The sequence below is a fragment of the Heterodontus francisci genome, chromosome 1 (assembly GCF_036365525.1).
Source record: "Heterodontus francisci isolate sHetFra1 chromosome 1, sHetFra1.hap1, whole genome shotgun sequence".
Lineage (NCBI taxonomy): Eukaryota > Metazoa > Chordata > Chondrichthyes > Heterodontiformes > Heterodontidae > Heterodontus > Heterodontus francisci.
Genome location: NC_090371.1, coordinates 107,909,236 through 107,934,255, shown reverse-complemented (window position 1 = coordinate 107,934,255; position 25,020 = coordinate 107,909,236). Strand labels below are relative to the sequence as shown.

The following is a 25,020-nucleotide window of genomic DNA, read 5'->3' as shown; positions in this document are numbered from 1 at the left end:
CTTTTTTTTATTCCTTCATGGGATGTGGACATCACTGGCAAGGACAGCATTTATTGCCCACATTCTTGAATCGCTGCAGTCCGCGTGGTGTTGGTACACCCACAGTGCTATTAGGTAGGCAGTTCCAGGCTTTTGATCCAACAACAACGAAAAAAACGAAGATTTTTTTCCAAGTCAAGATGATGCATGACTTGGGGGGGAACTTGAAGGTAGTGATGTTCCCATGAGCCTGCTTCCCTTGTCCTTCGAGGTGGTAGAGGTTGCATGTTTGGAAGATGCTGTCAAAGAAGCCTTGGTGAGTTGCTGTAGTTCATCTTGTAGGTTGTACTCATTGCAGCTACTTTGCACTGGTGCTGGAGGGATTGAATACTTGAGGTGATGGATGGGGTGGCTATCAATTAGGTTGCTTTGACCTGGGTGGTGTCAAGCTTCTCAAGTGTTGTTGGAGCTACACTCATTCAAGCAAGTGGAAAATATTCCATCACACTCCTGATCCACTGATTGTGAGATTGCCTACCTCTGTCTACAGCATGCTGCTTCTGCTTTTTAGCATGCATATAATCTTGTGTTATAGCTTCACTAGGTTGGCACCTCATTTTTAGGTATGCTAGGTGCTGCTCCTGGCGTGCCCTCCTACCCTCCTCATTGAACCAATGTTGGTCCCCTGGCTTGATAGTAATGACAGAATGAGGGATATGCCAAGCCATGAGGTTACAAATTGTGGTTGAATACAATTCTACTGGTGTTGATAACCCACAGCGCCTCATCAATGTCCAAATTTGAGCTGCTAGATCTGTTGTGAATCTATCCCATTTATCACAGTGAAGGGTGTTCTCAGTATGAAGAATGGACTTCGTCTCCACTAGGACTGTGCAGTGGTCAATCCTACCAATACTGTCATGAACAGATGCATCGGCAACAGCTAGATCATGAGGACAAGGGCAAGTAGGTTTTTCCCTCTTGTTGGTTCTCTCAATACCTGTCCCAGGCCCAATTTGGCAGATATATCCTTCAGGATTCAGCCAGCTTGATCAGCAGTGCTGCTACCGAGACACTTTTGGTGGTCCCCCACCCAGAGTACATTCGGTGCCCTTGCTACCCTTCAGTACTTCTTGCAAGTGGTGTTCAACATGGAGGAGCACTGATTCATCAGCTGAGGGAAGGCAGTAGCTGGTAATCAACAGGAGGTTTCCTTGCCCATGTTTGACCTGATGCCATGAGACTTCATGGGGTCCACAGTAAATGTTGAAATCTCCGAGGGCCACTCCCTCCCTACTGTATACCACTGTGCTGCCACCTCCAGTGGATCTGTCCTACCAGTGGGACAGGACATACCCAAGAATGGTGCTGGAGGAGTCAGGGACATTGGCTGTAAGTTATGATCCTGTGAGTATGACTACTTCAGGCAGTTGCTTGACCAGTCTGTGGGTTGGCTCTCCCAATTTTGGCACAAGTCCCCAGATGTTGGTGAGTGGACCTTCAGGACGTGCCTTTGTCGTTTCCAGTGCCTAGGTCGATGTCAGGTGGTGTGTCGGTTTTATCCTTATTTGAACTTTTGTAGCGGTTTGCTAAAACTGGATGGTTTGCTTGGCCATTTCAGAGGGCAGCTAAGAATCAACCACATTGCTGTGGGACTGGAGTCACATGTAGGCCGGACCAGGTAAGGATGGCAGATTTCCTCCCCTGAAGGGTATTAGTGAACCTGGTGGGATTTATGATAATCCAGTGGTTTCATGATCAATATTAATGAGACTCGCATTTTATTCCAGACTGTTTAGTTGAATTTAAATTCCCCTAGCTGCCATGATAGTGGCATGCAGACCCCCCCCCACTACCTGCGAAGAATGAGGCATATTAATTTTGTCATATGAACATTGATTTTAAACTGTTGCTGGAGGAGCGAGGAAATGACTTGTTAAACAGATCAGCCGTGGCTGGAAAAAAACATTTGCATACTAACAGACAGTGTGTGGAGGGACAAAGGGGCTATTCCCTGCTCCAATTTAACCCACAATGGACTTTGTGCACCAGGTATTGTGTATAAGAACAGACATCCCAGGGTCGGCTAAGACAAGAGAATCCACAAACAGACGTGGTTAGATCAGCTAGTCACATGAGCTGGCCACAGAGTTTTTAAACTCAAAAAGACCGTTTGCTCCTATCTGCTCCCATCTCTTTCTCACAAGCCTCTGGACCCACTGTGTAGAGCATGGCTACCCGACCCAAACCCGAAGGGACCGGACGACATGTGTCGGGTTCGGGTCGGGTCGGACACACTCTATCACACCTCCAGTAAGTGGCTCTAATGGTACTGTATTTTTTGGATTAGAAAAGTTGTTTAGTTACAGTTTTTATAAGCTTGTGCAGATAAGTAACAAAGTGAAAAAGGGAAGGTAGGTTAACTGATGGCCACGTCGGGTCGGGCGCGGGAAAATATGAAAGGACTCCGGCCTGGTCAGGCTTGGGTCGGATTTGGCTCTGTCGGGCTCGGGTCGGATTTCATTTGCAGACCTGAGCCAGCCTTTACCACTGAGGACAAAAGAACTTTAATAGAGTAAAGTTTCCTACATCGAACAAGATTTAAGAATAATACTGGGCCCCAATGAAAAGCAAGACCTACCAACAATCAAGGACGCTACAACAAGCTCGAAGAACAGTAACCAAAACCATCTCCAGATATTGCCTCAAATTTTTCCATTTTATTTCTTCTGCTCTTTTCTGTCTCTATGTGCATGTGTGTATCACGATGCATGCTTGCGTGGGTGCATCGCGTATCTGTAGGCGTTAACCGAATCAGAGTTTAAGATTAATAAAGTTCAACCTTTTTTCTTTAAACCTAAGAAAACCTGTTTGGCTAGTTTCTTTGCCTTATAATTGGAAGTTAGTGAACAAGGATTCACTAAGGGGAGCTTAAAAAAACTGGTGTGTTTAAAATTAATAACAACAAGAAATGCTGGAAATACTCAGCAGGTCTGGCAGCATCTGTGGAGAGAAAAGCAGAGTTAACGTTTCAGGTCAGTGACCCTTCTTCAGAACTTGCAAATATTAGAAATGTAAAAGGTTATAAGCAAGTAAAGCGGAGGTGGGGCAAGAGATAGCAAAGGAAAAGGTGTAGATAGGCCAAGGTCACAGAATAGCTGACCAGAAGGTCGTGGAGCAAAGGCAAACAATATGTTAATGGTGTGTTGAAAGACAAAGCATTAGTACAGATAGGGTGTTAATGGACTGAAAGTTGAACAGCCGCAAGTACAAACATGAAAAAAAACAGTGGGTAAGCAAACTGAACAAACTGAGATGAAATAAAATAAAATAAACACACAAAAAATATATATATATAAAAAAAGGAAAAAGAAAAAAAAATAACTGAAAATAAAAGTAAAATGGGGGGCCCGTCATGCTCTGAAATTATTGAACTCAAGGTTCAGTCCGGCAGGCTGTAGTGTGCCTAATCAGTAAATGAGATGCTGTTCTTCGAGCTTGCGTTGATGTTCACTGGAACACTGCAGCAATCCCAGGACAGAGATGTGAGCATGAGAGCAGGGGGGAGTGTTGAAATGGCAAGCAACCGGAAGCTCGGGGACCTGCTTGCGGACTGAGCGGAGGTGTTCCGCAAAGCGGTCACCCAGTCTGCGTTTGGTCTCCCCAATGTAGAGGAGACCACATTGTGAGCAGCAAATACCGTATACTACCTTGAAAGAGGTACAAATAAATTGCTGCTTCACCTGAAAGGAGTGTTTGGGGCCTGGGATAGTGGAGAGAGGAGGTAAATGGTCAGGTATTACACCTCCTGCGATTGCAGGGGAAGGTGCCATGGGAAGGGGACGAGGTGGTGGGGATAATGGAGGAGTGGACCAGGGTGTCACGGAGGGAACGATCCCTTCGGAATGCTGACAGGGGAAGGGAGGGGAAGATGCGTTCGGTCGTGGCATCACGCTGGAGGTGGAAAGTGAGGACAAGGGGAACCCTGTCACGGTTCTGGGAGGGAGGGGAAGGGGTGGGGATAGAGGTGCGGGAAATGGGCCGGACACAGTTGAGGGCCCTGTCAACCACAGTGGGGGGGAATCCTCAGTTGAGGAAAAAGGAAGACATATCAGAAATGCTGTCATGGAAGGTAGCATCATCAGAGCAGATGCGTCGGAGCCGGAGAAACTGGGAGAATGGAATGGAGTCCTTACAGGAGGCAGGGTGTGAAGAAGTGTAGTCGAGGTAGCTGTGGGAGTCAGTGGGCTTATAATGGATATTAGTAGACAGCCTATCACCAGAGATGGAGATAGAGAAGTCGAGGAAGGGAAGGGAAGTGTCAGAGATGGACCATGTAAAAGGTGAGAGAAGGGTGGAAATTAGAAGCAAAGTTGATAAAGTTTTCCAGTTCGGGGCGGGAGCAGGAAATGGCACTGATACAGTCATCAATGTACCAGAAAAAGAGATGGAGGAGGGGGCCTGAGTAGGACTGGAACAAGGCATGTTCGACATATCCCACAAAAAGACAGGCATAACTAGGACTTATGCGGGTACCCACTGCAACACCTTTTACTTGAAGGAAGTGAGTGGAGTTGAAGGAGAAGTTGTTCAATGTGAGAACAAGTTCAGCCAGGTGGAGGAGGGTGGTGCTGGATGGGGACTGGTTGGGCCTCTGTTCAAGCAAGAAGCGGAGAGCCCTCAAACCGTCCTGGTGGGGGATGGAGATGTAGAGAGATTGGTCGTCCATAGTGAAGAGGAGGCGGTTAGGGCCAGGAAACTGGAAATTGTCAAAATGACGTAGGGCGTCAGAAGAGTCACGGATGTACGTGGGAAGAGACTGGACCAGCGGAGAAAAGATAGAGTCGAGATAGGAAGAAATAAGTTCTGGGGGCAGGAGCAGGCTGACACAATGGGTCTGCTGGGACAGTCCTGTTTGTGGATTTTGGGAAGGAGGTAGAATCGGGCTGTCCGGGTTTGTGCGACTATGAGGTTGGAAGCTGTAGAGGGAATATCTCCAGAGGAGATGAGGTCAGTGACAGTCCTGTGGACAGTAGCTTGATGTTCGGTGGTGGGGTCATGGTCCAGGTTTATTTCAGATTTCCAGCATCCGCAGTATTTTGCTTTCATTTTAGTGTTTAAAATTAAACCCTGTTACGGTAAGACCAGGTGAAGGCTGAGAAGGAAACCTAGACCCCTTTCTCACCTGGTCGTAACAGTAGGATTTGAAGTCATGTCTACAAAGCATCAGTCCTCTGGATTACTAGTCCAGTAACATTACCACCATGCTACCGTCCTGTCCTATACCAGAACAAAAATACATTACGAACAAGATGACCCAAAAGTCTTAGCCCTGCTGTAGAGGGCACAGCTAAAGGTCTCCAGGGCCCAGCCTATAAAACATGACCAACAACTGTTCAATGCATTGGACTGCTTGCCAGGGAGCCTAAATACAGTATGGAGGAGTCCACTTAAAACTTGTGTCAGGTCATCAACTCACTGCAATCAGCCATGGAACATGTGGTCATCTCTAAGCACAGCAGATTGGATCCATCAGTTATGGGGCTCTAATGGAAGTTCAGGCTACCGCTCAGGTTCTGTGTCCTGACATCTCCTCCATGCTAAGTGTGAAGGAAAGCAAGGATATGGGCTTCCAAACCATAATATCACTCTACTCGCGCAGTGCAGTGGGAGTGCTAAGGCACAGTGTGAATAGCAGTGACTCTACGGAAGCGACATATGCTGTCCTCTCTCAGGATGATAGCATGCCTGTTCCCCTGCTAGTCGCTCAACCAGTGCCTGACTTCGTGCTTGAAAGCCACCTCTGCTAGATTATCACAACCTTAATCAAGATGCTACAATCTGTAACTGGGCCCTGTCAGGCCAGAGATGCTCAAGACTGTTTACCTCAAGTACCCGCAGTGGATGATAAGCAGCTTTCTATCTCCCATGTTGAGCACATAAGGTACTAGGGGTCTGCACAAAAGTCACAATTAGTTTTCAAATTTTTTTGATAGCAACTTAAAATCACTATTTTGCACCAAATTCTTGTTGTACAGACTTTCTTTGAATTGGTGTTTGTTGAAAATGCATTGTGATGTGTTAAAAATCAAGATGGATGCTTCTTAAGTTGAGGGTATCCATCTGGAGAGTGGAAGGACTGAGTCTGATAGAGGAGAGACTATTGGTGCAGCGGGCACCAGGTATGATATAATCAAAGCATTCATCTGTTGGTGTACAGATTTGGTGTACAGATCTGGCAACTGACAGGATTACTGCCCCCTTTGCAGGGCAAAGTTACAGAGTGCACAGCAAAATACAGCAAATCTGGAGACGATCTCAGAACAGCTCCAGACCTATCCAAACAGCACCACTTATGATTCAGCATGCCAATGGTTTGCTTGGTCAAAGCTCTGGTAAAGGTGTAGCTCCGATTATAGCCCTCCATTGCATCTGTACTCGAGTTCTTCACAGATATTATGAGCTACATATACTCGGGATAACCTTTGTCCCCAAATCAGGAAGCCTGACACCCGATGATCTGGGTGGAAAAGAGGGAGAATTGAGGACTGGCACAGTATAAAGGCATCATGACAATTGATAGGGTACCAGAAAGACTGGCATGATGTGCTGAAATGAGAACTGAAAGTGCAAGAAATACTCAGCAGGTCTGGCAGCATCTGTGGAGAGAGAAACAGAGTTAACGTTTCAAGTCTGTGACCCTTCATCAGAACTGGCAAAAGTTAGAAATGTAACAGTCTTTGAGCAAGTGAGAGGGGGGACGGGGGGGAAGTAGAACAAGAAGGAAGGACTGTGATAGGACGGAGCGGGGAGAGATTAAATGACAGATGCCATGGAACAGAATGCAAATGGAGTGCTAAATAGTTGTAACGAAGACAAAGCATGAGTCCAGAGAGAATGCTAATGGCAGAATAATGAACAGGTCTGTATGAAAGCAAAAACATGAAAAATAAGTTTAAGACTAGCACATGGTTAAAAAATAAATATAATTTTAAAAATATAAATTAAACAAAAAAAACACAAAAAATAATGGGGCTCATGGTCAGAAATATTTGAACCCAATATTGAGTCTAGAAGGCTGTAGATTGTCTAATTGGAACATGAGGTGCTGTTTCTCGAGCTTGCGTTGATGTTCACTGGAACACTGCAGCAGGCCGAGGACAGAAATGTAGGCATGGGAACAAGGTGGAGAATTAAAATTGCAAGCAACTGGAAGCTCGGGATCATGCTTGCGGACCAAGCAGAGGTGGTTTGCAAAGCGGTCACCCAATTTGCATTTGGTGTCCCCAATGTAGAGGAGACCAAACTGTGAGCAGTGAATACAGTATACTAAATCAAAAGTAGTACAATTAAATCGCTGCCTTACCCGGAAGGAGTGTTTGGGGTCCTGGATGGCGAGGAGAGAGGAGGTAAAAGGGCAAGTATTACATCTCCTGCGATAGCATGGGAAGGTGCGGTGGGAAAGGGAAGAGCAGTCGGGGTGATGGAGGAGCGGACCAGGGTTTCGCGGAGTGCACGATCCCTTCTGAATGCTGGCAGGGGAGGGGAGAGGAAAATGTGTTTAGTGGTGGCATCACGCTGGAGGTGGCAGAAATAGCGGAGGATGATCCTTTGGATGTGGAGGCTGGTGGGGTGGAAAGTGAGGACAAGGGGAATCCTGTCACAATTCTGGAAGGGAGGGGAAGGGATGAGGGCAGAAATACGGGAAATGGGTCAGACGCAGTCGAGAGCCCTGTCAACCACAGTGCTGGGGAATCCTCAGTTGAGGAAAAAGGAAGACATATCAGAGACACTGTTGTGGAAGGTTGCATCATTGGAACAGATGTGTCGGAGAGGGAGAAACCAGGAGAATGGAATGGAATCCTACAGGAGGCTGGGTATGAGGAGTGTAGTCAAAGTAGCCGTGGGAGTTGGAGGGCTTATTAAAAAATACTAGTGGATAGCCAATCCCGAGATGAAGACAGAAAAGTCGAGGAAGGGAAGACAAGTGTCAGAGATAGATCATGTGAAGGTGAAAGAAGGGTGGAAATTGAAAGCAAAGTTGATGAGGTTTTCCACTTCAGGGTGAGAGCAGGAAGCAGCACCAATACAATCATCAAAGTACCAGAAAAAGAGTTGGGAAGGGGGGCCTGAGTAGGACTGGAACAAGGAACGTTCAACATATCCCACAAGAGACAGGCATAGCTAGGACCCTTGCGGGTACCCATAGCAACACCTGTACTTATGAACAGGCCTAATGCCATTATTTCCGGCTCTGAACATTGCCCAGTCTACCTCAAATTACCCTGCAAAAGTAATGTATCCCAAAAATTTGAGCAACAGGTGAAGATAGCTGTTTCACACTGCTACTATGCAGTAGCAACACGTGTGGTGTTCGCCACTAAAAGGATGCTCCCATCAAGCCAAAAAGATGTCCTGCCTATCACACAAATGAGTAATGTGATGCTAGGTATATAGACCGTATGTCCCAAAGGGCAGCACAGTGGCGCAGTGGTTAGCACCGCAGCCTCACAGCTCCAGCGACCCAGGTTCAATTCTGGGTACTGCCTGTGTGGAGTTTGCAAGTTCTCCCTGTGTCTGCGTGGGTTTCCTACGGGTGCTCCAGTTTCCTCCCACATGCCAAAGACTTGCAGGTTGATAGGTAAATTGGCTATTATAAATTGCCCCTAGTATAGGTAGATGGTAGGGAAATATAGGGACAGGTGGGGATGTGGTAGGAATATGGGATTAGTGTAGGATTAGTAGTTGATGGGTGGTTGATGGTCAGCACAGACTCGGTGGGCCGAAGGGCCTGTTTCAGTGCTGTATCTCTAAAAGAAAAAGACTGGTGCATCGTATTAAACAACATTGGCTTGATTGGCACACCATCCACAACCATTCGCTCCCTGCATCACCGATGCACAGTGGCAGCAGTGTGTACCATCTACAAGATGCACTGCAGCAACTCACCAAGGCTCCTTCGACAACACCTTCCAAACCCGCGGCCTCTACCACCTAGGACAAGGGCAATAGATGCATGGGAATACCACCACCTCCAAGTTCCCTCAAGCCACACACCATCCTGACTTGGAACTATATCATCGTTCCTTCACTGTCGCTGGGACAAAATCCTGGAACTCCCTTCCTAACAGCACTGTTGGTGTACCTACTCCACATGGACTGCAGCTGTATAAAAAGGCAGCTCACCACCGCCTTCTCAAGGGCAATTAGGGATGGGCAATAAATGCTGGCGTAGTCAGCGATGCCCATATCCCATGAACGAATATATTTTAAAAAAACATGTCCCTTCTGCTGTTCGCAACGGACAAGGTACAGGCCGTACCCAACCAGCCTGTGCTCACAAAACTCAAAACAGCGTCCAATATTAGATGTGATTCCGCAATTGGACATTTGCTAAATAATCCTCAGTGTGCTACGAATTACACTGACAACCAATTTAAGATTGTCAGTCGGGCTCGCAGTGTGGCGCATATGCGCGTACTGGAGGCTACATATATTAATACACAGGGCCCTGTTCTTTGCAGATGGAAACACTGCTCTGATTTCAGCTAAACAAAATAAATGACAGCCATTCGCTGGTTAATTCTTCAGGGCAATGCCTTGACCAATCAGAGTCAAGCTGCCTGGTTTAAATTTCAAACAAAGCTTGGCAGTTAACTGTCATCACCGTAAACTGGTGCATTCTCCATGGCAATGTCTCTACCCATCAAGAGTTCACTTGCTAACCAATCAGCACTCTCTTCTCATACAGTATAAAGTTGTTGTTTCCCCTTAGATTGGTATTCTTGTGGATTGTCCCGATGAGTGCAAGACGAAATGCTTCGACAACATGTCTCTATTTTCAGCAACACTCAAGGTTTAAATTAGTACAGTAAGTGCTGGTGGGGAGGGGCATTAATTAAAACTTAACAAAGAAAATAATTAATTAGTTAATTAAAACACAATCAGGATGGCAAGGCAGGTGACATATTGCAGCTGCTGTATGGGAGAGCTCGTGGACACCAATGCGATCCACGGCAACAACGTTTGCAGTGTCTATGGCTCGAGGAGCTTCGGCTCACAGCAGATAAGCTGGAGGTCGAGCTACAGACACTGCAATGCATCTAGGAGGAGGAAAGTTACCTGAACACTCTGTTCCAAAAGGCAGTCACACCCCATAGGATAGTGCCTTCTGATTTGGTCAGTTGTCAGGCACGGGGGAGGGAGGGGTACTGACTGCGAACGAGGCAGGTAAGGGAATCGAGAAGGCAGAAGTGGAGAGCGTCAGCCCTTGCAACTGTCCAATAGGTTCGAGATTCTTTCAGCTTCTATGAATGAGAACGAGGGCTGCAAGGTGGATGAGCAAACTGACCATGGGGCACGTGGTACAGGAAGCTATTTAAGCGGGGTGAGTAAATAGGAATGTAGCGGTAGTAGGCGATAGTATAGTCGGGGGATAGACACAGTTCTCAGCGGTCAAGAATGAGAGTTCAGAAGGCTCTGTTGTCTGCCTATTGCCTCGGTTCGAGACATCTGCTCAAGGCTGGATTGGAACTTGCAGTGGGAGTGGGAGGATTCAGCTGTCATGGTTCATGTGGGAATCAACTACATAGATAGAACTAGGGAAGAGGTTCTGCACAGGGAGTATGAGCAGCTAGGGGCTTAATTGAAAATCAGAAATTCAAAGGTAATAATCTCTGGATTATTACCTGAGCCACGAGCAAATTGGCATAGGGCAAATAAGATTAGAAAAGTTAAGGCATGGCTCAAAGGTGGTGTGGTAGAAATCAGTTTCGATTCATGGGGCACTCGCACCAGTACGGGGAAAGTGGGAGCTGTATCGTTGGGACGGTCTTCACCTGGACCCTGCTGAGACCAGTGTTCTGGCAAGTCATATAACTCGGGAGGTAGAGCGGGCTTTAAACTAACTAGTGAAAAGATCATGTGAGAGATGTGGTAAATCAAAAGGGAAACAACGAGGTAATAGAGCAGTGTAGCAATTTAGGTAATGATAACAAGAGTGTGGCAGGAAGGACCAGAGCGTACAAACGTAAGACTGCACCACAAGATAAGGCCAAAGATTGCAGAAATGGTTAAAAAAGACAGAGTTAAAGGCTCTGTATCTGAATGTGCGCAGCATGTGTAACAAAATGAGTGAATTGTTAGCACAAATAGAAATAAATATGTATGATTTGATAGCCATTGCAGAGAGATGGTTGCAAGTCGACCAAGGCTGGGACCTGAATATTGTTACAAGTGCTTCAGTTTTTTTGTTAAATTGTGAAGATTTGTGGTTCAAAACTGAAAAGGAGTCCATTAATTTTTTTTTATTTTACAAGGGTCACTGAGAGGTCAGGACTGTAAACAGTACTATAAGGCACCTGTCTTCAAATAATTACCCAGCAGGGATGTTTTTGACTTGGGGAAGATGTTTACAGAAAAGTGACAGGTCAAGATTTATAGAGGTCAGGAGGCTTGACTCATGTGATATTGTTTATGATTTCCTTTGGACAGTGAGTTAGGCATGGACAATGGTTTGAAAAAACAGTTGGAGAAAATGTGCCAAGAGAGCAACACCCACCTCAGTCTGTTCCAGCTCTTTGAAAAAGCATGCTAGTTATTCACCTCTTGAGAAGCTGAGAAGTAAGTGTAAGAAACTACCTGAAAACTCCTGATACTGCAATTTCCCTGGACAGCCTGCCCAAACTGATCTTCAACGTCGCCTGACAAGAACTGTTCTAGGAAGTTCCCAGTGATAGCTGTCCATACGCCAAACCAAAAAGGACTTCTGACTTCTTTTCATATCATCTCCTTTTCTTCAAGAATTAGCAAGTATTCAGCCAACATATTCTTTTCTGGGTTTTTTGTACTAGAGCTCTAAAGAGTAAATATTTTTATTTTTCCAGTTAACCGGTGTATGGGGGTGTGTGTGTGTGTCTGTCTGTCTGTGTGGGGCTAAGGTGAAAAGAGTACTTTAATATTTCAATCTGTGTGTTTATGCTTTGCTTCATGACTGGTTATGACTTGTTTTATAATAAACTGATGATTTTGTTGTTCATAAAGGAACCTGGGTGGTGTGTTTTATTCTGGGATAAAAATAGAGTCTATGATTGACCGTATCAGTAAGTGGGGAAAAAAATTTAATATATGTTGTGACCTGTGGAAAGAATAAACAGTGCACTCCTCCCGTCTTGGTTGTAACAATATTAAAAGATATTCAACATTTCAAAAAGACAGGAAGCTAGGAAAAGGTGGTGGGACAGCTTTGTTATTTAAGAATGTCATTACTACTGGAGCGAGAGATGACCTTAGCTCCGAAGAGCAAGATGAAGAATCAGTTTAGGTAGAGATAAGAAATAGGAAAGTTAAGAGGGCACTTGTGGGAGTAGTTTATAGGCCCCCTAACAGTAGCTGCACTGTAGGACAAAGTATACAGGAAGAAATAAACGGGATGTGTAAGAAAGGTACAGCAATAGTCATTAGGTGACATTAGTCTACATGTAGATTGGGCAAATCAGATTGGCAAAGGTAGCCTAGAAAATAGTGTATTCGGGACAATTTCTTAGAGCAGTGCGTTCTAGAGCCAACTAGGGAACAGGCTGTTCTAGATCTGGTAATGTACAATGAGACAGGATTAATCAATAACCTCATGGCAAAGGAGCCTCTAGGCGACAGCAATCATAACATGATAGAATTTCGCATTTAGTTTGAAGGGGAGAGATGTGGATCTAAGACTAGTGTTTTAAACCTAAATAAAAAGTTAAGGGTATGAAGTAAACTGGGAAACAAAGTTAAAAGGTAGGACAGTAGAGATGCAGTGACAGATATTTAAGGAGCTATTTAATAACTCTCAGCAAAGATTTATCCCAGTGAGAAAGAAAGATTCTTTGAGAAGGATGCATCATCCGTGGCTAAATAAGGAAGTTAAGAATAGTATCAAATTAAAAGAAACACTGTACAAACCTGCCAAGATTAGTGGTAGGTCAGAAGATTGGACAGCTTTTAAAAACCAGCAAAGAATGACAAAAAATTAAGAGGAAGAAAGTAAAGTATGAGAGAAAGCTGGCTAGTAATATAACAAGTTAGTAAGAGTTTCTACAAGTATTTAAATAGGAAAAGAGTAACTAAAGCTATTGTTGGTCCTCTAGAGAGTGAGTCTGGAGAATTGATAATGGAAAACAAGGAAATGGCAGAGGCATTGAACAGGTACTTTGTGTCCGTTTTCACTGTGGAAGACTTAGAAAACTTCCAAAAGACACTTGAAAACCAAGAGGTGAAAGGGAGGGAGGAATTTAAACAATCACCATCATCAGGGAAAAGGTGCTGGGAAAACTATTAGATTTAAAGACTGACACGTCCCCAGGATCAGATGGCCTACATCCTGGGGTCTTAAAAGAAGTGGCTGCAGAGATAGTAGAGGCTTTGGTTATAATCTTCCAAAATTCCTTAGATTCTGAAAGGGTGCCAGTGGATTGGAAAGTAGCAAATGTAACACCTTTATTCAAGAAAGGAAGGAGACAGAAAGCAGGAAACTATAGGCCAGTTAGCCTAACATCTGTCACAGGCAAATTACTGGAATCCATTATTAAGGGGGTAATAGCAGGACTCTTAGAAAATCATCATGGGATCAGACAGAGTCAATATGGTTTTGTGAAAGGGAAATCGTGGTTAATTTATTAGAGTGCTTCAAGGAAGTAACAAGCAAGGTGGATAAAGGGGAACCTGTAGATGTGGTGTAGCTTGAATTTCCAAAAGGCATTTGATAAGGTGCCATATCAAAGGTTATTACACAAGATAAGAGCACATGGTATAGGGGTAATATTAGCATGGATAGAGGACTGGTTAGCTAACAGGAAGCGGAGAGTAGGAATAAATTAGTCTTTTTCAGGTGGGCAAGCTGTAATTAGTGGAGTACCACAGGGATCAGTACTGGGGCCTCAACTATTTACAATTTATATTGTCAAGAAAACTTGGTATGCCAAAGGGGGAATTTTTTAATTCATCGATTGGAAACCTACATTAAACTTTTAATGAAACCAAAAGTGCGGGAATTCTAGTTAACTTTTTTTAAAAAGCTGCCAGCCAAGATGGTCACTACAATTTGCATTTTAATACCCGACACATTCCAAGGCATCAAAGAGGAGACACATATCTGATCAGCCTGTACCGAAGACAATGGTTTGCTCTACTGAATGAACCACATGAGACTGTGTTCATTAACAGAGCATTCAAAACCATCATGGCACATCAACCTTAAAAGGGCCAACACTTCCAGGTGTAGATGCTAACATACTGAGGCCTAAGGGACTGAAATTCCTAAACTTGAATCTCAATAGAAGGTTCCAGACAATACACTCAGACAGTTATGTGACCATCTGTCCACCTCTGTGAAAATTGGGAGTTTTCCCTTGGACAAAGCAGATAAACCAGTGACTGATTCTGGGCAGAAGCCAGATCTCTCTATCTCTCTCCAGAAGGCTTGGTGGGGGGGAATGCAATGCCTAGCTGCTGGTTGCTGGATCCAAGACAAAGCCACCAGGGGAAGAAAGCCACCTAGAATTCTGCCTGCAAGAAAAGCCTGGCTCTGGTAGGCCAGCCACAAACTGTACATTTAACAGCCAAAGACGTCAACAACACAATTTCAGCCGGAAAACAACAGAATCATCCAACCCCACAGACTGTATATTAATTTTTATTTGTTCTGGACCCTAATCCAAACATCTTTCAAACACGCAGCCTTTACCAACTAGAAGGACAAGGACAGCAGATGCATGGGAACACCACCACCTGCAAGCTCCCCTCCAAGCCACACACCATCATGACTTGGAACTATACCGCCGTTCCTTCATGGTCGCTAGGTCAAAATCCTGAAGCTCCCTTCCTAACAGCACTGTGGGTATACCCACCCCACATGGACTGCAGCGGTTCAAGGAGGCAGCTCACCACCAGCTTCTTAAGCACAATTAGAGATAGGCAATAAATGCTGGCCAAGCCAGTGTCGCCCACACCTCATGAACGAATAAAAAAAAACTAACCCTCATTAAAAGTGTGCAAAGGAAACCCAACCAAGCCCGAATGCCAGACCCGGAAGTCCGACCCGACCCGGCACCAACCCAACACATGTCGTTGGGACCCGGTGGGGTCGGGTTGGGTAGCAGGCCTTTACCCACGTACTGATGTAAAGCCCTGCTACCCAACCCGACTCCGACGGGATCCGAGTCATGTCGGGCTTCTGGCTCCGGCTTTCGGACTGGGGTCAAGTTTCCTTTGCACACCTTTAGACCTCATCCCTCTGTAATCTATTTGCGTGTGTGTGTGATTCCCTTGTGAGTGCGTGTTGCCTAATTTTTTTTTTAGATCGGGTTTATATTGTTAAGTACAATAAACTCTCCTCTTTCTTGTTTAAAAACTCAAGAAAACCTGTCCGATTTCTTCTTTTACGATCACAACAAAGGAAAAAGGTAGAACACTCATTGAAGTGGTAAGCACATCCACTGCTTAAAAGGGAATAAACCCTGGTGCAGTCAAATAAGAGGAAGGATAAGAGGGGGAGCCTTGTGACCCCTCCTCACCTGATCGTAACAGAAATTTGGGGGCTCTCGTCGGTGATCGTAACCCAACGACAAATAAGAAATTGGAGGTTGGAAATCAAATTCACCCTGAGCAAAAAATTTAAAGACTTCAATACAGTTTTTCACTGCTATAGTACGAACATGTCCACATTTGAGGTAGCACCTTCCTAAGCCCGAGTGAAGTAACATGGGATAGGTTAAATGCCCTATCTATTGAAGAGTTGAGGAAAGTAGCTCAACAAAGTTCCTCAACTCATTTAAAAGGTACCTGGACATGCACATGAAGTGCTGTAACCTACAAGGTTACGGACCAGGTGCTGGAAGGTGGGATTAGATTGGGCGGCTACTTTTTTTTTAGCTGGCGCAGACACAGTGGGCTGAATGGCCTCCTTCTGTACCATAACTTTTCTATAGTTCTAGCTGGGCAGTTAGGGATTACTATCCGTCAAAAGGCTACGAAACCTGAAATCCTAAAACTTGTGGCAAACCATTTTGCACTTGAAACTGAAGAACAGGAGACAGGTTTAGAGTCAGAAACAGACAGGGTAATGTTAGCTAAAATACAACTGGAACAGTGGAGACTGGAATTAGAATCCCAAGAAAAAGAGAGAACTTTCCAGTGAGAGAAAGAGCAGAGAGAGTGTCATGGAAGGGAAAAAGAAAGAGAGGAAAGGGAAAAAGAGCAACCTTTCCAGAAGGATAAGGGAGCTAAGGTGGCTCGAACTAACCAGGAGGAGACCCAAGACACCCAGTGAAGGCACGGCTAGTGAGGGAGCTACCCCTAGCTCAGGGCCGAGTGCTGAGCTCTTAAAGTTCTCCCAGTTGATTCCAAAGTTCATTGAGGGGGATGTGGAAGCATTTTTCGTCACTTTTGAAAAGCTTGCAAGATAACTGAAATGGCCAGCAGACAGCTAGACTCCATTACTGCAACGCAAACTAACAGCAAAAGTCCATGAGATTTATTCACTGTTGCCAGATAAGAGTTCATCAGACTATGAGATCACTATAAATGCTACCCTGGACGCATATGAACTAGTACTGGCGGCGCACCGCCAGAAATTCCGAACCCTCTGAAAGCAACCTGAACCAACTTACCTCGATTTTATTTATTTATTTATTTTTATTTAGAGATGCAGCACTGAAACAGGCCCTTCGGCGCACCGAGTCTGTGCCGACCAACAAACACCCATTTACACTAACCCTACAGTAATCCCTTATTCCCTACCACCTACTTACACTAGGGGCAATTTACAATGACCAATTTACCTATCACCTGCAAGTCTTTGGCTGTGGGAGGAAACCGGAGCACCCGGCGAAACCCACGCAGTCACAGGGAGAACTTGCAAACTCCACAGTTTGAAAGAGTTAAGTAGCTTGCTTTTGACCAGTGGATGTGGGCACTCAAGTTACAGCCCACATATGAAACCTCAGAGATGTGATCCTTCTCGAGGAGTTCAAAAACTCAGTCCCCCTTCCCATTAAAACCCATATAGAGAAACAAAAGGTTCCAAGAGCCAGGCAGGCCGCAATACTGGCCGATGAATTTACGCCTGTACACAAGCCCTTACCCCAAGGGAAACCTATCCCTAGTCACCCCCACTAACCTGAAAAGGATAAAAGGTGGGAGGGCAATAGGTCCTGAACAGCTATGGGCAAGAAGGGAAAGCTGGACACACAGGGGGCCCTCCTCTGGCTAAAAAGGATGGTGCTGACAGCAGGAGCGACACACGAAGACCTGTGTGTTTCCATTGTAACAAGGCAGGTCACCTTCGAGATGACTATTGGAAGTTACGGGGAAAACCTGTAGGATTAATCAGGGCACACCCGACCAGTGCAGGGCAAGGGGCCCTGATGGAAAGCACAGCAGAGTAGGCTGTGACTTTAACTGCAGCAGTGAGACGCAGTAAACCTACCGCCGTGAGTGCGGAAAAATTTAGCAAAATCCCTGAGGGTTACCAGGATTTTGTGTCCCAAGGAAAAGTGTCCCCATACCCCTCAAGTGAGGCAAGCAAGCCCATAATCATATTTAGGGATGCAGGGGCCACCCAACCCCTGCTGCTGGGAAGAGCAAGACCTTTCCCCCAAAGAGTACAGTGAATGCTAGGGTGTTAGTGAATGATATTGGAAGGCGGTACATGTCCATACCTTTATACTGGGTGCACCAGGAGCGCAACCTTGCTTCAAGACCAGTAACTGTGGGGATTGTCCCTCGCCTCCCTGTGGACGGGTTTGACTTGCTCCTTTGCAATGATCTGGTGGGGACAAAGGTGGTAGCTTCCCCACTGGTTTTAGAAGGAACGAAAGAGGGCAGTGAGTCAGAGCAGTTGCAGGAGAAGGCCCTCGGCATTTTCCTTGACTGTGTGGTGACTCGGTCCATGGCAAAACAAGCTCCATCAGAGGAGGCTGAACTGGCACTGTAGACAGATGACCCTACTATCTGATTATCTGAAACCTTTTTTGGGAAGTTAGGGGACCCAAAGGATGGGTTAAACAGAACTTCCTTGGTTGAGGCTCAGAAAGCCAACCCAGTATTAAAAAAGCGAGCACAGACTGCCCAAACCAAAGGTGAAGCAGCGACTATTTAAAGAATGAGTTGCTGATGAGGAAGCGGAGATCTCCTCACAGACCTGTGGATGCAAAGTGGACAGTGGTTCACCAGGTAGTGGTGTTGCTGAGGTACCATAAGGAAATCCTGAGAATAGCCCACGAACTTCCAATGGTCGTGTGCGAAAAATCCAAGCCAGCATAAGACAGCATTTTGACTGGCCAAAACTCCACAAAGATGTGGTGGAATTCTGTAAAACTTGCCACATGTGCCAGGTTGTGAGGGAAGCCCCAACCTGCAATAAAACCTGCACCTCCAATTCTCATACCAGCTTTTGGGGAGCCCTGCCGCAGAGTGCTGGTGGATTGTGTAGGACCCCTGCTAAAAACAAAAGGGGTTAAAACCATAGAAAAATTACGGCACAGAAGGAGACCATTCAGCCCATTGTGTCTGCGCCGGCCGAAAAATATCGCTGCCCAATCTAATCCCACCTTCTAGCACCTGGTCCATAGCCTTGCAGGTTACAGCACTTCAGGTGCACGTCCAGGACCTTTTAAATGGGTTGAGGGTTTCTGCCTCCACCGCCGTTCCTGGCAGTGTGTTCCAGACAGCCACCACCCTCTGGGTGAAAAAGATTTTCCTCATGTCCCCTCTAATCCTTCCACCAATCACCTTAAATCTGTGCCCTCTGGTAACTGACCTCCCGCCAGGGGAAACAGGTCCTTCCTTTCTATTCTATTTGGGCCCCTCATAATTTTGTACACCTCAATTAAGTCATCCCTCAGCCGCCTCTGTTCCAAGGAAAACAACCCTAGCCTATCCAATCTTTCCTCATAGCTGCAACTTTCAAGCCCTGGCAACATTCTTATAAACCTCCTCTGTACTATCTCCACAGCAATTATGTCCTTCCTGTAATGTGGTGACCAGAACTGTACGCAATACTCCAGCTGTGGCCTAACCAGCATTTCATACAGTTCCAGCATTACATCCCTGCTTTTGCTTTCTATACCTCGACTAATAAAGGAAAGCATTCCATATGCCTTCTTCACCACTCTATCTGTCCTGCCACCTTCAGGGACCTGTGGACATGCACTCCAAGGTCTCTCACTTCTTCTACCCCTCTCAGTATCCTCCCGTTTATTGTGTATTCCCTCCCCAAATGCATTACTTCACACTTCTCTGGACTGAATTCCATTTGCCACTTTTCTACCCACTCAGCCAAACCATTGATATAATTCTGGAGTCTACAGCTATCCTCTTTACTATCAACCATACGGGCAATTTTTGAGATATCAGGAAATTTTCCAATCATGCCTCCCACATTTAAGTCCAAATCATTAACATATACCACAAACAGCAAGGGTCCCAACACTGAGCCCAGTTTAACAGTACCTTCTCACCATTATGGATGTGGCTACCCGATTCCCAGAGGCTATTCCCCTAAGGACCATCTTTGCCACGGTGGTGGTGGAGGGGCAGCCCAATTCTTGACCAGATATGGGCTGCCTGTTGAGATCCAGTCGGATCAGGGCACGAATTTTATGTCTAGGATATTTCAAAAAGTCATGGGTAATATGGGCATAACCCAGCTAAAGTCCTTGACCTACCACCCACAGTCACAAGGGCTTTGGAACAGTACCACCTGACCCTAAAGACAATGATCAGGGCATACTGCTACAAGTACCCCCATGACTGGGACAAAGGGCTGAGATTTCTCCTGTTTGCTACTAGGGACTCACCCAATGAGTCCACCGGCTTTAGTTCCTTTGAATTCGTTTACGGACACGAGATGAGAGGTCCACTTAAACTAATCAAGGAGAGGTTTTTGGGACTCAGGGACTTAGGAATGAGTCTTCCATGTTAGACTGCATTTCCATGTTCCACGAACAGCTCACGAAAGCCTGTGCAGTGGCTCAGGAGCATCTAAAAACCTCCCAGACAGCAATGAAAAGGCAGGCAGATAAACATGCCAAGGCCGGAATATTTCAATCCGGAGATCATGCATTGGAACTATTCCCAATTCAGGGTGAACCCCTGAAAGCCCGGTTCAGTGACCCATACAGAGTGGCAAAAAGGATTAGCCAGGTAAATGATTTAGTTGACACCCAGACCGAGGGAAAACATTAAGGCTGTGCCACATTCACATGTTGAAACAGGGAAGGGGACAGACAAGCACAGGTCTATCAGACAATCAGGAAGGAAGGGGACAAAAAGGACAGTGATGACATGTTAGAGGAGGGCTGGGAGGATTCCCAAATTGAATCCCCTACTGTCTGGGTAGCCAACCTTGAAATGTGATGAAAATTCAATCCCACACTTCCCAATTTAAAGGCAGGAAAAAGAGAAGCCCTCGCAAGGCTGCCAACAACCTTTACAGAAATCTGCAGGGACAGGGAAGTTCCCAAAAAGGCAAACCAACAGTGAGAGAGATGCCTCACCTAGATTAAGTGTGCAGGGGAGCACAGTGAAACCTCGACAGACACCTGCAAGCAGTAATGTCCCAGAGGACACAGGGCAGACTGGAAAAAGACCCTCCCCACAGTAAAGGGGAAAGGGAAGGGAGAATGCCCTAAAGCAAACAACACTTGTGTAACTCACCAGAAACTAAAAGTGAGGTCAGTGTGGATCTACCCACTGAAGAACCCAATGATCAGGTCCCAAATTCAAAGTTAATCAAACCCATCAATTTCAATTCAGGACTCAGCAAAAACAAGGGCCCGGAGGAAATCTCAGACACATCACTGGGGCTAAAAAACAATTTATTACCCACTGTCACTATAGAGAGGAAAATTATCAAGCTGCTGGAACCTGAATGGTTAAAGTCACGTGTTGCAGAAACAGCAGTTGTCGGGTTAAAGCTTGTACATCATACCCCAACACAGAACCATCCCAGACAAAAATTAAACCAGAATAGCTGTTGCAGACTATGCCAGCTGCAGCAATTCTAAGATTAATGTGTGAACTTGAGAAATCAATGTTTGAGAATGAATGTACGTGATTTTTTATTCCTGCAACCTTGTAATGAAATGTTCCTGTGGTCACATTTCATTCCATGTGCTGCAGAGGTGTCAAGAAAACTTGCTATGCCTAAGGGGGATTTTTCAATTCAACGACTGAAAACCTACATTAAACTTTTAATGAAACCAAAAGTGCGGGAATTCTACAGTTAACCTTTTTAAAAAAGCTGCCAGCCAAGATGGTCACCACAATTTGCATTTGAATGCCTAACACATTCCAAGGCATCTGATGAGTCTGTACCCAAGACAATGGCTTGCTCTACTGAGTGAACCACAGGAGATTGTGTTCATTCAAAGCCATCGTTGCACATTAACCTTGAAAGGGCCAATCCTTCCAGCTGTAAACACTAACATACTGAGGCCTAAGGGACTGAAATTCCTAAACTTGAATCTCATTAGAAGGTTCCAGACAATACACTGAGGCAGTTATGTGACAATCTGTCCATCTCTGTGAAAGTTGGGAGTTTTCCTTTGGACGAAGCAGACAAGCCAGTGACTGATCCTGGGCAGAAGCCAGAAGATCTCTCTCTCTCTCTCCAGAAGGCCTGGTAGGGGGCATGCAAAGCTTAGCTGCTGGTTGCTGGATCCAAGACAAAGACACCAGGGGAAGAAAGCCACCTACAATTCTGCCTGCAAGAAAAGCCTGACCCAGGTAGGCCTACTGTATATTTACCAGCCAAAGACATCAACAACACAATTTCAGCCAGAAGACAACGGAATCATCCAACCCCACAGACTGTGTATTAATTTCTATTTATTCTGGACTCTAATCCAACCACAAATCTACCCCTCATCACTCTGTAATCTATTTGTGTGTGTATGATTCTCGTGTGAGTGCATACGTAAATGTGTTGCCTAATTTTATTTATTTTTTTTAAAATCGGATTTAGATTGTTAAGTATAATAAACTCGCCTTTTTCCTCTTAAACTCAAGAAAACGTGTCCGATTGGTTCTTTTACCATCACAAGAAAGGAAAAAGGTAAAACACTCACTGAAGTGGTAAGCACATCCACTGTTTAAAAAAGGAATAAACCCTGTTGGAGTCAAATAAGAGGAAGGACAAGAGAGGAGCCTTGTGAGCCTCCTCATCTGATCGTAACATATATCAACGACTTGGATGAAGGGACCAAATGTATGACAGCTAACTTTGCCGATAACACCAAGATAGGAAGGAAAGTAAATTGTCAAGAGGAGCTGAAGAGTCTACAAAAGGATATAGATAGGTTAAGTGAGTGGGCAAACATTTGGCAGATGGAGTATAATGTGGAAAAATTTGAACATATCCACTTTGGCAGGAAGAACAGAAAAGCTGTATACAATTTAAATGGAGAGAGATTGCAGAACTCGGAGGTAGAGAGAGATCTGGGTGTCCTGGTGCATGAATCACTAAAGTTTTGTATGCAGGTACAGCAAGTGATTAGGAAAGCAAATGGAATGTTTATTGCAAGTGGAATTGAATATAAAAGTAGGGAAGTTTTACTGCAGCTGTACAGGACCTTAGTGAGACCACAACTGGGAGTACTGTGTACAGTTTTGGTCTCCTTATTTCAAAACAGGATATAACTGTGTTCGAAGCATTCAGAGAAGGTTCACTCGAATAATTCCAGGGATAAAGGGCTTATCTTATGAAGAAAGGTTGAGCAGGTTGGGATGAGACCTATTGGAGTTTCGAAGAATGACAGGTGATCTTATTGCAACATCTAAGATCCTGAGAGGGACTTGATAGTGTGCATACCAAGAGAAGGTTTCCTCTTGTGGGGGAGATTAGAACTAGGGGACACAGTTCAAGAATGAGGTCTCCCCTTGAAGACGGAGGTGATGAGAATTTTTTTTTCTCAAAGGGTCGTTAGTCTGTGGAATTTTGCAGTGGAGACTGGTCAGTGAATTTATTCAAGGCCGAGTTAGATAGATTTTTGAGACAAGGGAGTCAAAGGCTACGGGGGGCAGAGAGGAAAGTGTAGTTGAGACCATAACTAGATCAGCCTTGATCTTATTGAATAGCGGAGCAGCCTCGAAGGGCCATATGGCCTACTCCAGCTCCTAAGTCTCACATTCCTACATCTTTCTTTTTCATGCATGCAGATTCCTCCCGCAAATATTGCCTCGAATATAAAATATATTCATCTATTAGCTTTAAGGTAGGGGTATACAAAATTATTATACTATGATCTGTTTACCATTTGCTTCAGTTTTCACACTCTAAGAAGTAACTTACATCAAATAACAAAAAAATGATTACTGCAGCAATAATATTTTTTTTTTTAAAAAGCCCTTCTCAACAAAGTCAACAACCTATGATTCTGGCATCTACCTGACAATGTGGAAAATTGCCCAGGTATGTCCTGTGCACAATATGCAGGACAAATCCAACTCGGCCAATTATCACCCTATCAGTCTACTCGTGATCATCAGCAAAGTGATGGAAGGGGTGGTCGACAGTGCTATCAAGCGGCACTTGCTCAGCAATACCATGCTCACTGACTATCAGTTTCGGTTCCCCCAGGGCCACTCAGCTCCTGACCTCATTACAGCCTTGGTCCCAACATGGACAAAAGATCTGAACTCCAGAGGTGAGGTGAGAGAGACTGCCCTTGACAACAGTAAGGCATCAAGGACCCCTAGCAAAACTGGAGCCAATGTGAATCACGGGGACAACTCTCCACTAGTTGGAGTCATACCTAGCACAAAGGAAGATGGTTGTGGTTGTTGTAGGTCAATCATCTCAAACCTAGGACATCACTGCAGGAGTTCTTCAGGGGAGTGTCCTAGACCCAACCATCTTCATCAATGACCTTCCCTCCATCATAAGATCAGAAGTGGGGATGTTTGCTGATGATTGCACAATTTTCAGCACCATTCGCGACTCCTCAGATACTGAAACAGCCTGTGTCCATATGCAGCAAGACCTGGACAACATCCAGGCTTGGGCTGATAAGTGGCAAGGAACATTCATGCCACACAAGTGCCAGGCAATGACCATCTCAAACAAGAGAGAATATAACCATCTCCCATTGACATTCAATGGCATTACCATTGCTGAATCTCCCATCAAAGGCCTGGGGGTCACCATTGACCAGAAACTGAACTGGACGAGCCACATAAATGCTGTGGCTACAAGAGCAGGTCAGAGACTGGGAATTCAGCGGCGAGTAACTCACCGCCTGTCTCCACAAAGTCTGTCCACTATCTACAAGGCACAAGTCAGGAGTGTGATGGAATACTCTCCACTTGCCTGGATGAGTGCAGCTCCAACAACACTCAAGTAGCTCAACACCATCCAGGACAAAACAGCCCGCTTGATTGGCACCCTATCCACCACCTTCAAAGTTCACTCTCTCCACCACCAACGCACAGTGGCAGCAGTGTTTACCATATACAAGATGCACTGCAGCAACTCACCAAGGCTCCTTCGACAGAATCTTCCAACCCACGGCCTCTACCACCTAAAAGGGCAAGGGCAGCAGGTGCATGGGAATACCACCACCTGCGAATTCCCCTTCAAGCCACACACCATCCTGACTTGGAACTATATCGCCGTTTCTTCACTGTTGCTGGGTCAAAATCCTGAACTCCCTTCCTAACAGCACTGTTGGTGAACCAACACCCGAAGAACTGCAGCAGTTCAAGAAGACAGCTCACCATCACCTTCTCAAGGGTAATTAGGGATGGGCAATAAATGCTAGCCTAGCCTGCGAGGCCCACATGCCATGAATGAATAAAAAAGAACCACTGGTACATCAAATGGTCATTGTTCATGTATAAGCCTAGACAGTGAATGTTGTCAGACTATTCAACAGGAGCCACCACAGCCAAGTGCAATCATACCCTCATTCTGTAAACCTTGCTGCAATTTCCTGTTTCTAGCACTCGGGGACTATAGCTCCCAATCTGCCATCCCAGCTAACATCAGCGAACTCAACACAGATC

The 25,020-nt window shown here is 45.3% G+C and overlaps 1 protein-coding gene across 2 annotated transcripts in view; it reads right to left on the bottom strand.

The window, feature by feature from the left end:
* Positions 1 to 25,020, bottom strand: part of cwc27 (CWC27 spliceosome associated cyclophilin) — a 422,942-nt gene that overhangs the window by 315,123 nt on the left and 82,799 nt on the right. The gene's annotated exons all lie outside the window — the stretch shown is intronic.